We start from the raw sequence: 18545 nt of genomic DNA, 5'->3' as shown, positions 1-18545 counted from the left end.
AGTGCTGATCCGGACAAAGTTTCAACAAAGTCAGACGGCTTAAAGTCGCACCCCAGCATCGACTGGTGGCTTTCACAAACAGCCCCCACCTTCGCAAGCAGCATGTTCGCTCTCTGGGGATTCTGCTACTGAAACCCATCCGACTCAAGCCTTCACTGCACGCGCCACACCAATGTCAGGGCTCGTAGTACTGACCATTCCCAGTTGGAGGAGGACGAGGTTAGAGTTAAACGCCCGGTTGACAACGAGGTCATTAGAGACGGAGCACAATCTCTGTTCAGTGGAGAATGGAGAAGGAAAGCGGCTGTGTCCTTCCGAAGGAACGATTTGCCTTAAGTCATTTAAGGATATCACGGAGAACCTAAATGACGATGGCCGGACATTCCCAGTAGGTGGGGCAGCAAGGACTTACTTCATACTTTAGTCTGCTTGATAGGTAAAACAACGTGCAAAAAAAATTTTACACCCTGCTCAACTGATCACTGTTCGCTTTTACACGAATCTAAAGATAGTGGCCATAAACGTATCAGGAAAATAGTCAATGTAAGTGTTTCTCCTGAAATCGGTTGTATTCTAAAATTTTTGAAACATGTATTCAAAGAACGTATTTTTCGTTGCTTGCTTAAGCAGGAATGTAGTAATGTATGATTACGTGCCCTATAAACGGTTAAAAATCGTATGTGAAATTTTATATGCATTCATTCATATTCATCACAGACGTAGGCGCATTGTACGCAATCGATGTTTGCCACTATCTCTCATTATATATTCGGATATGAGTTTCTGAATAATCTGTTCGTTGTTCAGCGTCTAAAATACATCCAAAATACGTGGTGATTATTATTAACGTTTAAAAACCACTGAAGCGACTTAGATGAAGCTGAGTCATGTAATATACACTACTGACCATTAAAATTACTACACCACGTAGATGACGTGCTACAGACGTGAAATTTAACCGACAGGAAGAAGAAGCTGTGATATGCAAATAATTAGCTTTTCAGAGCATTCACACAAGGTTGGCGCCGGTGGCGACACCTACAACGTGGTGACATGAGGAAAGTTTCCAACCGATTTCTCATACACAAACAGCAGTTGACCGGCGTTGCCTGGTGAAACGTTGTTGTGATGCCTCTTGTAAGGAGAATAAATTCGTATCCTCACGTTTCCGACTTTGATAAAGGTCGGATTACAGCCCTTCGCGATTGCGGTTTATCGTATCGCGACATTGCTGCTCGCATTGGTCGAGATCCCCTGACTATTAGCAAAGTATGGAATCGGTGGGTTCAGGAGTGTAATACGGAACGCGGTGCTGGACCCCAACGGCCTCGTATCACTAGCAATCGTCTTATCCGCATGGCTGTAACGGATCGTGCAGCCACGTCTCGATCCCTGAGTCAAAGATGGGAACGTTTGCAAGACAACAACCATTTGCACGAACAGTTCGACGACGTTTGCAGCAGCATGAACTATCAGCTCGGAGACCATGGCTGCGGTTACCCTTGACGCTGCATCACAGACAGGAGCGCCTGCGATGATGTACTCGACACGAACCTGGGTGCACGAATGGCAAAACGTCATTTTTTCGGATGAATCCAGGTTCTGTTTACAGCATCATGATGGTCGCATTCGTGCTTGGCGACTTCGCGGTGAACGCACATTGGAAGCGTGTATTCATCACAGCCATACTGGCCTATCACCCGGCGGGATGGTATGGGGTGCCATTGGTAACACGTCTCGGTCACCTCTTGTTCGCATTGACTGCACTTTGAACAGTGGACGTTAGATTTCAGATGTGTTACGACACGTGGCTCTACCCCTCATTCGATCCCTCGCGAAACCCAACATTTCAGCAGGATAATGCATGACGGCATGTTGCAGGTCCTGTACGGGCCTCTCTGGATACAGAAAATGTTCGACTGCTACCCTGGCCAGTACATTCTCCAGATCTCTCACCAACTGATAACGTCTGGTCAATGGTGGCCGAGCAACTGGCTCGTCACAATACGCCAGTCACTATTCTCGATGAACTGTGGTATCGTGTTCAAGCTGCATGGGTAACTGTACCTGTACACGCCCTCCCAGCTCTGTTCGACTCAATACCCGGGCATACCAAGGCCGTTATTAAGGACAGAGGTGGTTGTTCTGGGTACTGATTTCTCGGAATCTATGCACCCAAATTGCGTGAAAATGTAATCACATGTCAGTTCAAGTGTAATATATTTGTCGAATGAATACTCGTTTATCGTCTGCATTTCATCTTGGTGTAGCAATTTTAATGGCCAGTAGTATAATATAAGACGCATGACGTCATACATGTAGGGAAACACATATAAAATGGATGACAAATGTTGAACATGTAACACCATCGCTAGACGTACCTTGTAGCAAGTGCAGTTTTTGAACCTATCGGTCTGTTGCACCTGATCATCTCAACCCAAGTCAAGTATTTAAGGCTCCGTGATTCTGGTCCTACGTGCTCGACCTCAGCGCGTTTAACTCAGAATTAGTCTCCCGTATAGCAGGAAATATTTTTTTTCATTACAGTAATAATCATCTGTTTGCAATGAGGTACGATTTATTACTTTACTTACCCGTCTCGCGGTCTCCGCTGGTTTATTTCAAAGTACAGTACAACAAAATCTATCGTATGCGTAGATTTTCCCGGCGAATGAGATGCTGGAAGGTCTCTCGGGCATGCAGCCGGGTTGACTGGTTGTTGTAGAAGGAATTTTCGACGGCGTAACGTGCCATCACCATCAGGTTACTCCGGTTGACTGACGTCCTAGGCCGGCGGGTGGTGTGGTATATATACCTGTCGCCTCTCCCCTCCACTGACTCCACGTATGGACCGAGGGATGTGCAGACCACGGTGGTGGGGGTAACTTGCGCTGACGAGATGACTGATGGGCGTCAGTACGCATGCCGCGTTCGGCGGGTTTGGTGCCTCGTTTCCGCTGCTCCTGCAGAACTTTCATTGCTGGATTCCACGCTTGGCTGAGTTGAAATCCGTTGTCCTTGTTAATAAGGTTCTCGTGCAGCTGGATTTCAATTGCTTGCTTGTATACACAGTCCCAAAAGCGGGATGTGTTGTGCAGTACTTCTGTGTTCTCGTATTTCATACTATGATTTGTCTCGAGGCAATGTTCCGCGATTGCAGATTTTGTAGGCTGTTGGAGATCGGTATGTCGTTTGTGTTCGGTACACCTTTCCTCGATCGTGCGAATAGTTTGCCCCACATATGCTTTCCCACGATATGAAATGAACTCCAGATTTCCGGAGACGTAAATCGTTCTTCACTGTGCCTACAAGGGACTTGATCTTTGACGGCCGGCGGTAGATACATTTGATGTTATGACGTCCTAGAATCCTGCCTATTTTTCCAGATGCGTTGCCCGCGTATGGTATGTAGGCTGTCGCTTTCGGTGGATCATCATCAAGTGTCAGCTGTGGTGTGGTCTGCACATCCCTCGGTCCATACGTGGAGTCAGTCGAGGGGAGAGGCGACAGGTATACATACCACACCACCCGCCGGCCTAGGACGTTAGTCAACCGGAGTAATCTGATGATGATGGCACGTTACGCCGTCGAAAATTCCTTCTACAACAACCAGTCAACCCGGCTGCTTGCCCGAGAGACCTTCAAGCAAAATCTATCGTACTGCGTCACATATAAATAAGTACACGCTTCCGAACTGCTTTCTTATCAGTAAATGACTTACGTTTTCTTTTCTAATAGTGTCTGTAAAGAAAAAAAGGGACAAAAGGAAAGAAACACAAAATAATAACAGCTTTTACTTGGTTACAGTGAGGACAAAAACTGTCTAACGTTTACGTTTAGAACCGATCACAATTACTAAATGTTTTCGAAATTTGTACAGTTTCGTCGAATGTAAGTATTGCATCGCTCAATCATCCCTTCACGCCCACATCCACACGCCGCACATGCAACATTGTACGTCGTCCGGTGACGTCACATGTTCAGCGTTTCTCATTAATTTTGGGCGTATTCCCCCACATTTGGGACCCCATGTCTCTATACGAAATTACTTGTCTCAGTGTCATATACGTCGCTTCCAGCGTTTTAAAACCTTAATAAGAATTCCTTTGTACATTATGAATGCGAAAGTTTATGTGTATGTTTGTTACTCCTCCACACTGAATGGGTTGGCCGGACTTGGCATAAATTTGGAATGAAGCTATGTTATACCCTGAATTAACACTTTGGCTACTTTTAAAAGTGTGTAGTACAATATATGTATTGGTTTGAAGAATATAACGCGAAATGTGGAACAGTAATTATTCACAGGAAAAGCTATTTGCTCTTTAACTTTTGACATGTTTCTTACTTATTAAAATATTTATGTTGTTTAGTATGTTCTCCGTAATACGGTTCAACTTAATGAATACAATACTTATAAGAAGATCAAAGTGTTTAATCCATACTTCCAAACAAGCGCCTTGGACTTTAGCCACTGTCCGTCAGACGTACCTTTCAGCTTCCGAGACGCTTGAGGTTCACAGAGATGGTGGCATTTAAAATCTGTTCGACAGAAAGACGTCGCACTATTACATGTAGAACGTGATAGGCTTTCAGTGAGGTAATAGGCACACATGTGAAGGCACATAATGCTGATGCACGTTGAAATATTATAAAATTTGTGCTGTACCGAGCTAGAAATTTCTTATCTTTTTTCTTCGTTGAGTTAGTGCGTTTGTTGCTCCTTCATACTGGAGCGGCTGAACCTGTTTGGATGAATTTTGCCATGGAGATGGTCTATATCCTGAATTAAGACGTAGGTCACATTTTATTTTGAAACACAAGTAAGATCGTTAAGTTTAGCAGAGATTAGTTTTTCCTTAAGGGGACACGTTCTTGAAATTGGCGAAAATGACAATTTTCTGTTTGTTTCTTTATTTATTAGTAGAGCTAATGGGCAATAAGTTTCCAAAGTTAACCTGATGAATTCCCTTCCGAAGTGCATGAAAATAATTAAATGTATGACGCGTCCTTCCCGCCACTCCACATTTTTGAAGCAATAAATAACGAACCCGTGGATTACTTTCAAGCAAACGTACGCGGGATCCAACTATAATGCTGTGATATAAACTGAAGCGCCAAAGCAACTGGTATCCGGATGCGTATTCAAATACATAGATATGTAAAGATGCAGACTATGGCGCTGCTGTTGGCAACATCTATGTAAGATAACAAGCGTCTGGCGCAGCTGTTAGATCGCTTACTGCTACTTCAATGGCAGGTTTTGAACATTTAAGTGACTTTGAACATGGTGTTGTAGACGTCGCACGAGCGAGGGCACAGCACCTCTGAGGTAGCTATGAAATGGGGATTTTCCCATACAACCATTTCACGAGTTTACTGTGAATATCAGGAATCCGGTAAAACATTAAATATCCGACGTCGCTGTGGCCGGAAATGGAACCTACAAGAACGGGCCAACAACGACTGAAGAGAATCGCTCAGCGTGACAGACGTGCAACCATTCCGCAAACTGATACAGATTTCAATGCTGGGTCGTCAAAAAGTAGCAGCGTGCGAACCATTGAATGAAACATCATCAATATAGGCCTCCGGAGCCGAAGGCCATCTCGCGTACCCTTGATGACTGCACGACACAAAACTTTAATCCTTGCGTGGGCCCGTCAACACCGACATTGCACTGTTGATGACTGGAAACGCGTTGCCTGGTCGTACGAGCCTCGTTTCAAATTGTATCGAGCGGATGGTCGTGTACTGGTATGGAGACAACCTCATGAACCCATGGACTCTGCATATAAGCAGGAGACTGTTGAAGCTTGTGCAGACTCTTTAATGGTGTGGGACGGTTGCAGTTGGAGTGATATGGGACCCCTGACACGTCTAGATACGACTCTGATAGGTGACACGTACGTAAGCATCTTGCCTGGTCACCTGCACCCGTTGGACTTGGGCAGTTCCAGCAGGACAATGCGACAGCCCCCACATCCAGAATTGCAACAGAGTGACTCCAGGAACACACTTCTGAGTTTAGACACTTCCGCTCGTCATCAGAGTCCCCACACATGAACATCATTGAACATAACTGTGATGCCTTGCAACGTGCTGTTTCGGAAGAGATATCCACCCTCTCACACTCTCACGGATACATGGACAGCCCTGCAGGATTCATGGTGTCAGTTTCCTCCTGCACTACTTCAAACATCAGTCGAGTCCATGCAACCTCGTTTTGCGGCATTTCTGCGTGCTCTTGGGGAGAATACATGATATTAGGCAGGTGTAACACTTTCTTTGGCTCTTCATTGTATACTCTTCGGTTTCATAGATTATCTGTGATTCTTTTCCGTATTTTAATTGAATCATATGGAAACGAAGCCTTAAAACCACCTTTTCATCTGCTGCAGTTGCCAGAATTGCAACGTATGATGCAGTTCCTGTATTTAATAACGGGAACGTAGGGAGGATGAAGGATTAGACACGATCATGTTTAACATAGGAAATTTCACTCAAAGCATCTCGAGGAAAATACATTTACAGCGCTTCTCTGCCATTCAAAAGTCATTTGGAGACCTGGAAATGGAAATAAGGCAGAAAACAAGAAAGCAGAAGAGAATCCTTGAAGATATGGAGAACACTGTGGACAAATCTGTGACCTTCTGAAGATGTGACGTAAAAAGGATTATTGTGCGGTTCGGCCCCCGGTTGACCCCCAGGGAACGTCTCACACCAGACGAGTGTAACCCCTATGTTTGCGTGGTAGAGTAATGGTGGTGTACGCGTACGTGGAGAACTTGTTTGCGCAGCAATCGCCGACATAGTGTAGCCGAGGCAGAATAAGGGGAACCAGCCCGCATTTGCCGAGGCACATGGAAAACCGCCTAAAAACCATCCACAGACTAGCCGGCTCACCGGACCTCGACACAAATCCGCCGGGCGGATTCGTGCCGGGGACCAGCGCTCCTTCCCGCCCGGAAAATTTTATGGTATAGTTACAGTATTATAATTAAAAAATTGTTAGAATTCTCCTTTTCGATATATTCAAAGAAACCTCATTAGGAAGCTTACTATATGCAAGGAGATTAAACAGAGCAAATTTGGTAAAAATGTCCTGACTAATTTTTAAATACCATAAAAAATTAAATGTATATAATCTAAGGAACTTAATAGTAAATTTGTTAATTTCATGTAAAGCATGGCACAAAATTTCACCGCCGTATCTTCAAATTTGTTGATTTTGGTGTGTCTGTTAGAAAGTGTGTGTATTCTCCCTTAAGCAAACGAGTGAGTTGTTAACGACATCTATTCTGTCCGGTTCAGTCATCGGTTTAATTCTTTTTCTGAATTTTTGTAGTGGTGCATAGGCGTGGATATTGTTGAAATGGTTCAAATGGCTCCGAGGACTATGGGACTCAACATCGGAGGTCATCAGTCCCCTATAACTTACAACTACTTAAACCTAACTAACCTAAGGACATCACACACATCCATGCCCGAGGAAGGATTCGAACCTGCGACCGTAGCAGTCGCGCAGATCCGGACTGAACCGCCTAGAACCGCTCGGCCACCACTGTGGATAGTGTATTTCGAAGTTAACATTTCTTTATAAATAGTTGTTTAACCAAGGGTAACAACGCCATAACTAGTTGTAAAATATTCGTAGTATTGTCAGGGAGCACTCCGAACGACAATGGAAAAAGAGGGGCAAATGCACGTGAGGAGGTGTTTGTTGTGGCGGAACAGAATTGGGACTGTGGGCGCCGAGCAGCGGGCGCGCTCGCAGAAGTCGCGTCGCGCTGCCAGCCAGATAATCCGATTGTTAATCAGGCCAGTTAGTCGCGGCGCTGCGCGTCAGCAGAATTAGGCTGCCCCGGCGGCAAACAGCGGGCGGCCCGCTGTTATAAGGTGGCGGCGCTGTGGTGCGACCGTGTCCCCGCGAGATAACAGCACAGCAGGCCACGGGACACCGGCCGCTGGCCGCTGGCTGCCGGATATTGCAGATCCCGGCCGGCCCGGAGAGTCCCCGCTCAGCAAATCTGTCCGCCTCTGGGTTGCGGGCTTAGCGCGGACCGGCTAGCAGCCGGCCAGCGGCTTAGGCGGCAAAGCTAGCGGCGGCGGCACTGTGCGGCGAGCACGGGCAGCGCAAACACGCCGGCAGTCTGGCTCGCAAGTGGTGCCTCACTGTGCCAGCTACTCTGGCCACTACGAATCACGAGAACGGTGAACGGTGGGCTGTACTGGTGGTTGAGACTTTTTGTATGAAAAAGCTGCGTAAGAAGGGAAACTATCTCGCAAGTAATATTTTATTTTGGAACCAGTCGACGTTCTGACAGGAGTGAAAGATACCCTCTGTCACCAGTCTTGTGCAGCTCCATCGCATATAAAGTAAGAAGGCTGCGTCAGAGGCACTGAATAAACGGAGCTATCTGCGTTCAGAATGGTAATGTAGGGTGTACAGCATACACAGATGGTTTGGAATTCTAGGAAATAATTTAAAAAAAATGGCCAACTACGAGTAGCACTCGCGCTCTGGGGATTCCGAACAAACTTAATTCTTCTTGATGCAATAATTTACCAACAGCCGTATGTATTGTAGAAAATTATTTTATTTTATGAAAATGGAAGAATCCTGGAGATTTTAAAAGATATCAGATGGATTATTTAATGGTAACACAGAGATTTAGGAACCAGGTTTTAAATTGTCAAACATTTCCACGGGCAGATATCGACTCTGACCACAATCTATTGCTTATGAACTGTAGATTAAAACTAAAGAAACTGCAAAAAGGTGGAAATTTAAGGAGATGGTACCTGGATAAACTGAAAGAACCAGAGGTTGTACAGAGTTTCAGGGAGAGCATAACGAAACAATTGACATGAATGGGTGAACGAAATACAGTAGAAGAAGAATGGTTAGCTTTGAGGGATAAAATAGTCAAGGCAGCAGAGGATCAAATAGGTAAAAAGACGAGGGCTAGTAGAAAACCTTGGGTAACAGAAGAAATATTGAATTTAATTGATGAAAGGAGAAAATATAAAAATGCAGTAAATGAAGCAGGCAAAAAGGAATACAAACGTCTCAAAAATGGTTCAAATGGCTCTGAGCACTATGGGACTTAACTGCTGAGGTCATCAGTCCCCTAGAACTTAGAACTACTTAAGCCTAACTAACCTAAGGACATCACAAACATCCATGCCCGAGGCAGGATTCGAACCTGCGACTGTAGCGGTCGCGAGATTCCAGACTGTAGTGCCTAGAACCGCTCGGCCACAACGGCTGGCACGTCTCAAATATGAGATCGACAGGAAGTGCAAAATAGCTAAGCAGGGATGGCTAGAGGACAAATGTAAGGATGTAGAGGCTTATCTCACTAGGGGTAGGATACATACTGCCTACAGGAAAATTAAAGAGACCTTTGGAGAAAGGAGAACCACTTGCATGAATATCAAGAGCTAAGATGGAAACCCAGTTCTAAGCAAAGAAGGGAAAGCAGAAAGGTGGAAGGAGTATATAGAGGGTCTATAGAAGGGCGATGTACTTGAGGACAATATTATGGAAATGGAAGAGGATTTAGATGAAGATGAAATGGGAGATATGATACTGCGTGAAGAGTTCGACAGAGCACTGAAAGACCTGAGTCGAAACAAGGCCCCCGGAGTAGACAACATTACATTAGAACTAACAGCCTTGGGAGAGTCAGTCCTGACAAAACTCTACCATCTGGTGAGCAAGATGTATGAGACAGGCGAAATACCCTCAGACTTCAAGAAGAATATATTAATTCCAATCCCAAAGAACGCAGGTGTTGACAGATGGGAAAATTACCGAACTATCAGTTTAATAAGTCACAGCAGCAAAATGCTAACATGAATTCCTTACAGATGAATGGCAAAACTGATAGAAGCCGACCTCAGGGAAGATCAGTTGCAACACGTGAGGCAATACTGACCCTACGACTTATCTTAAAAGAAAGATTAAGGAAAGGCAAACCTACGTTTCTAGCATTTGTAGACTTAGAGAAAGCTTTTGACAATGTTTAGTGGAATACTCTCTTTCAAATTCTGAAGGTGGCAGGGGTAAAATACAGGGAGTGAAAGGCTATTTACAATTTGTACAGAAAGCAGATGGCAGTTATAAGAGTCGAGGGGTATGAAAGGGAAGCATTGGTAGGGAAGGGAGTGAGACAGGGTTGTAGTCTCTCCCCGATGTTATTCAATCTGTATATTGAGCAAGCAATAAAGGAAACAAAAGAAAAATTCGGAGTAGGTATTAAAATCCATGGAGAAGAAATAACAACTTTGAGGTTCGCCGATGACATTGTAATTCTGTCAGAGACAGCAAAGGACTAGGAAGAGCAGTTGAACGGAATGGACAGTGTCTTGAAAGGAGGGTATAAGATGAACATAAACAAAAGCAAACCAAGGATAATGGAATGTAGTCGAATTAAGTCGGGTGATGCTAAGGGAATTAGATTAGGAAATGAGACACTTAAAGTAGTAAGGGAGTTTTGCTATTTGGGGGGCAAAATATCTGATGATGGTCGAAGTAGAGAGGATATAAAAGGTACTCTGGCAATGGCAAAGACGCGTTTCTGAAGAAGAAAAATTTGTTAACATCGAGTATAGATTTAAATGTCAGGAAGTCGTTACTGAAATTATTTGTATGGAGCGTAGCCATGTATGGAAGTGAAACGTGGACGATGAATAGTTTAGACAAGAAGAGAATAGAAGCTTTCGAAATGTGGTGCTACAGAAGAATGCTAAAGATTAGATGGTTGGATCACGTAACTAATGAAGAGGTATTGAATAGAACTGGGGGGAAGAGGAGCTTGCGGCACAACTTGACTAGAAGAAGGGATCGGTTGGTAGGACATGTTCTGAGACATCGAGGGGTCACCAAATTAGTATTGGAGGCAGCGTGGAGAGTAAAAATCGTAGAGGGAGACCAAGAGATGAATACACTAAGCAGATTCAGAAGGATGTAGGCTGCAGTAGGTACTGGGAGATGAAGATGCTTGCACAGGATAGAGTAGCATGGAGAGCTGCATCAAACCAGTCTCAGGACTGAAGACCACAACAACAACAACAACAACAACAACATGAACTTCTGTGTGCTACCAATTTCGGCATTACTTTGATGCCATCTTCAGGACCCTGTACAATGAGTAGAAGAAATGTACTATTATAAAAATTATAAAAAACATAGAACATACGTTAACAATTAACAGGTATCATGTTAAGTATGTAAGTGGCTCAAAGAGATATATATCATAAAACTATATGTAACATTAGGGCGCATATGCTTCTGCCTATGTCATGCTGTTGTTAATAGTTTTCACTGTTTTACTCAAATAAAGCAGGATATATGAACATATGTTTACGCTATTATTCATAAAACCGTAACACACAATTGTAATAGGCCATGCAACATATCAGATGTACTGCATGTAATTATATGTCCAATGAAACAGTGGAAGTATTTTAGCCGGCCAGCGTGGCCGAGTGGTTCTAGGCGCTACAGTCTGGAACGCTTGACCGCTACGGTCGCAGATTCGAATCCTGCCTCGGGCATGGATGTGTGTCATGTCGTCAGGTTAGTTAGGTTTAAGTAGTTCTAAGTTCTAGGGGACCGATGACCTCAGAAGTTAAGTCCCATAGTGCTCAGAGCCATTTGAACCATTTTTGAAAAATTTTTGAAAAGTAGTAATTGACTAATATGAATAACAATAAATAAATTAAAATACAAGAAAATGTGACTACCTTGTCAGAATACATAGTTACTTATGTGTGGTCTAGGTCGTATTGTGTGTGGTACGACAAACGTAATTCTTCTACTGATTGTACAGGGGCCTGAAGATGGCACCAATGTAATGCCGAAACTGGTAGCACATAGAAGTTCATAAAATATAATAATTTTCTACAATACATACGGCTGTTGGTAAATTATTGCATCAAGAAGTTCATGACAGCCGTCGTCCCACGATCCATAATGGATCAACGAAGATTAAAACTTAGTTCTGTATACAGATAGTTCAGCCATCCTGGTAACAGAGAATCTCGACCACTTTTGTCTGTTATCGATATCGATATTGGCAAGATACTGGTCCCAGGAATTATAAGACTTTCGACAATGTTTTAAATTAGCTTTAAAGTTTAAATTTTTTGTGTAATTTTGCATTTGATAATGTAGCTTTACGTTTTATTTTATTACTTATGGAGTTATAATAGCGTACTGTGCTAATTAGCAACACCAATTTTCTTTTTTGTGCTATAATTACAACTTAGGAATTTTCGGAATTTTCTCCTTTACTTACGCTGTGAAACCTTCGTTCTTACCTACTTTGCCGGCCGGTGTGGCCGTGCGGTTCTAGGCGCTTCAGTCCGGAACCGCGTGACCGCTACGGTCGCAGGTTCGAATCCTGCCTCGGGTGTGGATGTGTGTGATGTCCTTAGGTTAGTTAGGTTTAAGTAGTTCTAAGTTCTAGGGGACTGATGACCACAGATGTTAAGTCCCATAGTGCTCAGAGCCATTTGAACCATTCTTACCTACTTTCATGATTCTAGGTCAACGGGAAATATCTTAAAGCTTTTGATGTACTGGTCTGCGTGTATCAAATTATGTGGCATAAATGTCCGTATCATTCGACTGCATTGACTTGGTAGCATAAATCTTTTGCACCAAGAAACGACCACAGACCATAACATCTGACATAAATACGTGACGTTTATTAATTCCTGAGAAAAAGGGGTCTTAACATTCAGAAACAAAGGGATGACAAATGACAAAACTTTTTTCTATGATGTAGTTACAAAATCGAAGTTTTCGGATCTTTTTCATTTACGTTTGCTGTGAAACACTGCTTCTTGCCAAATGTAATGACTAGCTCGCCGGGTAGCACCGTATAGGTTTTGGTGAGTGAGTTTAACAGTATCAAAATATGTGATATAAATGGTTATATCTTTTGTGTGCACTTAGGAGATAAACGTTTTTACACCGCCAAGGACCGGTAGATCTTAGTATGTGATATAAGTTTCAACTTGATAGGTCGAGCCATTCATGAGAGAAAGGGGTCTTAACGGTCGGACAAACAGACAGCAGACAGGCGGACAACAAGATGATCCTATAAGGTTTCTGTTTTTAATGATTGAGGTACAGAATCCTAAAAAAGACTAAACATGCTTCCAATACAATTGGGAACAAATTGTTAGGTAGGCTAGAGAAGAAGGTGAAAGCAGCGGGACACGACCAGAACTTTTAAATACTAAGACCACTCATGTAACGTTCAAGCTTACTTAAAACATCCTGTCGATCGAAAGATATGAATAGTGCTCTAGCCAAGAAACTCTTCCAAATCCCTGAGTGAAGTTGGAGAAATGTATCGCTTTCTGTATTGGTTATCTAACTGTGACCTGAATGAATTCACAGAGTCACATTGGGAATTAGTACAACCGAATTGTCTTAATAAAGACAGAAATATAGAAGAGATATTAAAGATGAAAATGGCATTAACTTACGTACAATAGATGCAGCAAGAGGACAATGTCGTTGGATAGAAACCTGACATTCTATAAATATGAGAAAGTGGAAGAACAAGTGGTGACGAAAAAGAAGAAGAAGAAGAAGAAAAAAAATGAACACATTTTATAACCTGGAAAACGAGGAAATGTTTCTTGGAGTAAAAGGGAAAGCGAAAAGGCTCTAAAAGTAGGAACAAATAGTGAAGGGCCGTATATGGAACTGTTAAGATCTGTGGGCAACATACAAAATTCTGTAGAAGGGAATCAGTGAACAAAATATTCAACTGCCAGACGCAGGTCGAATCCGCGTGTGGGATTAACGACCGTTAGTCAGGTTCAACGGACATGCTGGCGGATTTCTGCTCTCTTCCAAGCAAGTGCTGGCAAGTTCCAAAGATCTGCCTTAGAAAATATGATACAGAAACAGGTAAAATACGGTAACACTCAGAACGAAATTTATACAGTTCACACACTGATTTCGCTCACTACCTCCCTCTCTCTGGTTAACAGACGACTGTGACGACTGGAAGGGCTACTGCACAACTGACCGCAAAGTTACAATAAAAATAATGTGCCCAATCACGAAAAATAGCGGACGCCGTAGGATGGGACAGAGAGAATGAAATGTCAAAGATATTCAGTGATAACTTTGGCTGGCATACAATGGTTTTTAATTGGAACGTGCTGGCATGTACCCTCGGCATTATCTTTCAAACTCCTTATCGAGACCATGTTCACTTAATGAGGATGACTTGTTTTTAGGTGAGGTTGTCACAGATAATCATACGTCTTGTCACAAGATAGAAAATGTGTCAAAATCCAGCTATTTTTCCAACTTCGTGTATAATTTGTATGATGGACAAGAGAACAAAATATCTCGTATTCTCCGGGCAGAATAAACGCCTGATGTGGAAACTGTGAATTCATTCTGGCCACAATTAGATAACGAATACAAGAATCCATCAATTCCTCCAGCTTCACTCAGGGAATTGGGGCAAAATGGTTCAAATGGATCTGAGCACTATAGGACTCAACTGCTGAGGTCATAAGTCCCCTAGAAGTTAGAACTACTTAAACCTAACTAACCTAAGGACAACACACACATCCATGCCCGAGGCAGGATTCGAACCTGCGACCGTAGCGGTCGCGCGGTTCCAGACTGTAGCGCCAGAACCGCTCGGCCACCAGCGGCCGGCGGAATTGGGGCAGTTTCTTAGCAAGATCACTATTCATATCCGTCGATCGATAGTGTGTTACAGGCTAGCTTGAACATTACGTGAGTGATCTTAGTATTTACAAATTTCCGTTGTGTCCCACAGCTTTTATCTTCGTCTGTAGCCTACCTCACAATTTTTTGCCGCTTATCAAGATCCTGTGCTCAAGCTTTCCGTTCCCAGCAGGAGGGTCCAACATGGTCCCATATATACACCTTTCTCCGTCGATCCCGTCTTCTTTGACCCCTATATTTCAATCTGAAACCCTTTTACCCACTTCCATATACAATAGTACTTCTCTGTAATTTTTACTACAGCTTTTCTGTATCTTATTTTAAGGCCATACCTAATAGTACACTTTGTGACTTTGCTGTTCCTATCCTAGCAGCGCCAAAACTTCTGAAACTGCTTGTACATAAGCCGAAACCAGTTAGTAAATATGTCATTCCGATCTCGACTATTCATTTTTAAATACAGAATCAGGTCGCTGTTCTCCATGGACTATGTTGTCAACTTTTATGAAGATTTAGGAATAACCTACAGTTATCAAGCCTCTGGCGCAAGTCCAAGAAGAGACGGTCAAGCTCGTCACAAAACCTTCAAAGTCTCTGGTTCAAGCCTTCCGCTCGACTCAGAAGCCGGAGGTCATGATCTGTCCTGGGGACAATGATGGACATTGTGAGCTGCGTTGAAACTCCGTGAGCAGGGCTGGTATTCTAATCCATCTCCGTCAGTCGCTGGAATGATGGAAGTGTGACCCAAGTGTCCAGATGACAGGCATTATTTATCCTAATGTTGCACCCTGTGCCCTCAGAGGCTGCTGGTGTAGCACTGCACTCAGCCACTGGTCTAAGGTGTACCATTATTTGTCATACGTATGAACTGCCAAAGATTAATATACCGCTTTCTTTTGTTTTCCCTCCCATGACATTAGACTAGGCACGTTTCCCAACATGTGAGCTGACACTCACTTGCTCATTTCCAGTTTCGGTAGAAGATGGCACCTCGAACTTGTTGGTTAGAGGGATAGGTGAAAAATCTTGAGGTCACCTCGGCCTCAGCCTCGTATGTACAGGATGACGAGACCCACCACTGACACATTATTGACAGTCAAGAGGATGGGTAGTGAGGTAGTACTATATCTGCTGCAGACGGCACAATATTCACAGGAGAGGGTAGTACTCAAAGTGCTTTCGGTGTCTGTGGTGCATGACTGACGGTAGCTCCCTAAGACACGCATTCGCTGCAGATTACAATGTTTTGACAGCAGTCAGGGCGATCTCTAGCTGTATATGAACAGCAATGCCTGAAAACTGCAGTTCAGAGGAGCTACATTGTACCTGGTGCAATACTTTACAGAATAGTAACAAATAACTTTTAACTAAACTTGCTGACTATCTTTTAATTTGTGGGTCTGATATGCTCCAAGTATTACCAGTGGTCTCAATTATTACCAGTGTTCCTCCCACCTTTTCACTACTCTGTACCTCATTTATTGTCACTCTCATTTTCATAGTCCTCAACAGTTATTCAGGAGTTCCTAGTTCCGTCAAAGCATGATACAGTTGCTCTCAGACCATGCAATCATAAGCTAATTCGTGGTGAATGAAGAGATGCTGCTTTCTAATCTCGAATTCAATTGTGTTTTCTACTATTTGTTTTAGGGTGAAGCTCTGATCTACAGGGTGGCCCAGAAATGTTGCAAAAAACTTCGAGGGTGCTGTAGAGCACGTCTTGAGGAAAAAAATCGAGGATTGGAACCCGTGTCGAGAAATGTCAGCCAAATACGCTACAGAGCGTCGAAGATGCAGGCGCAAGCGTCTGCCACTAGGCATTCTCTTCGGTAGCAAACATGACTTTGTTCATTGACGGACTCTAGTCGGAACATGTCCACTGCTGTTTATCATTCACTGTTTGCGATTGATTGCCACGATCGCCAGTGGAGAAGAAAGAACTAGCTACTGCGTAGAAAGGCTTTTTCTCCAATTTTTCTCATGTATACCAAAAACAATAGAGATTTTGGAAGGCTCCATGAGCAAAATAAATTGCGGATGGAAATCTTCGTCTGAAAGCGTCATCCAATAACGCAAGAATCCTAAGGATATGCAATCCGGAAACAAAGAATGTAGGTTACAGTACACTTGTTCGCCCACTGCTTGAATATTGCTCACCAGTGTGGGATCCGTACCAAATAGGTTTGATAGAAGAGACAGAGAAGATCCAACGGAGAGTAGCGCGCTTCGTTATAGGATCATATAGTAATCGCGAAAGCGTTACGGAGGTGACAGATGAACCCAGTGGAAGACTCCGCAGGTTAGATGCTCAGTAGCTCGGTACGGGCTTTTGTTGAAGTTTCGAGAACATACCTTCACCGAGGAGTGAAAAAAAAATGGTTCAAATGGCTCTGAGCACTACTGGACTTAACTTCTGAGGTCATCAGTCCCCTAGAACTTAGAACTACTTAAACCTAACTAACCTAAGGACATCACACAAATCCATGCCCGAGGCAGGATTCGAACCTGCGACCACAGCGGTCGCGCGATTCCAGCACCGAGCAGTCAAGCAGTATATTGCTCCCGCCTACGTATATCTCGCGAAGAGACCATGAGGATAAAATCAGAGAGATTAGAGCCCACACAGAGGCATACCGACAATCTTTCTTTCCACGAACAATACGTGACTGGAACAGAAGGGAGAACCGATAGAGGTTCTCAAGGTACCCTCCGCCACACACCGTCAGGTGGCTTGCGGACTATGGATGTAAATGTAGATGTAGAACACAGCAACGCATTCATAGGAGACAAGAGCTTTCTAAGCAGCAGCTTGATCCATCCTCTCCATTGGCGATCGCGGCAATCAGTTACGGTCACTGAATAACAAAGAACATTTCAAGACGTTCCGCGTGTAGTCCGTCAGCACACAAAGTCACATTTGCTGCTGAAGGGTGGCCTAGTGGCAGGCGCTGGTGCCTTTAACTTCGACGCTCTATAACATCGTTGGATGACGTTTCCAGACACAGGTTCCTATCTCGATTTGTTCCTCAAGAAACCCTCTACAATCCCTCAAAGTTTGTTACAACATTTCTGGGACATTAAGTTCTTCATTTGTGTGGCCATATTGTCCATAGTTGCTTGACAATTCTTGTATTTATCTCACCTGACGCGTTTCGATTTACTGGGGTAAAGTGCCATCAGTGGCGGTAATTTCTGCTTGGTTTCTCTCCTACATTAAGAAATTCCGTCTGCTACCATGTCTTTGGTTCCTTTCTTCATTAGACACTGATACTTGCAGTCTAATGAAGAAAGTAACCAAAGACCTACTAGCAGACGGCTTTTCCTGATATATGCGATAAACCAGGCGGAAATTGTCACAATGAAGGAGCCCCATATCCCTACGCGTGCTCTGGCCTTCAACTTTCTAGATCATCCTTGTAGGAGGGGGTGGGGGGTTATCCGCAGCAATGAAATGATGACCATGGGTGCCAGACGAGCGAATGCTAGCGGCCACACCTCCGGGACGGACTCCACTGTGTGTTGCCATCAAGGCCGCGGTGCCGCACAATGATAACCATATTGATCTGCATTTACAGCCGGAAATTCGTTCCCTGACGGCACGCGGGAGTTAGGCGTCGGGGCTTAGCGCTGAAGCCATTATCACGGCGGCTGCAGCGGTCCTTTCGATCGAGGCACCAACCTCCGGTGCTCTCGAGGGAACGGGCGACTAAGCGTGGTAGGGGCCCCTCCGGCGGTGGCGGGGGGGAGGTCACCGTCGGCAGGGGAGGGGCAGGCGGGCGTGTTCCGGCCTGGCCGCCTCCCAAAC

This window comes from Schistocerca nitens, chromosome 9 (genome assembly GCF_023898315.1).
Source record: "Schistocerca nitens isolate TAMUIC-IGC-003100 chromosome 9, iqSchNite1.1, whole genome shotgun sequence".
Lineage (NCBI taxonomy): Eukaryota > Metazoa > Arthropoda > Insecta > Orthoptera > Acrididae > Schistocerca > Schistocerca nitens.
This window is presented reverse-complemented; position numbering follows the sequence as displayed.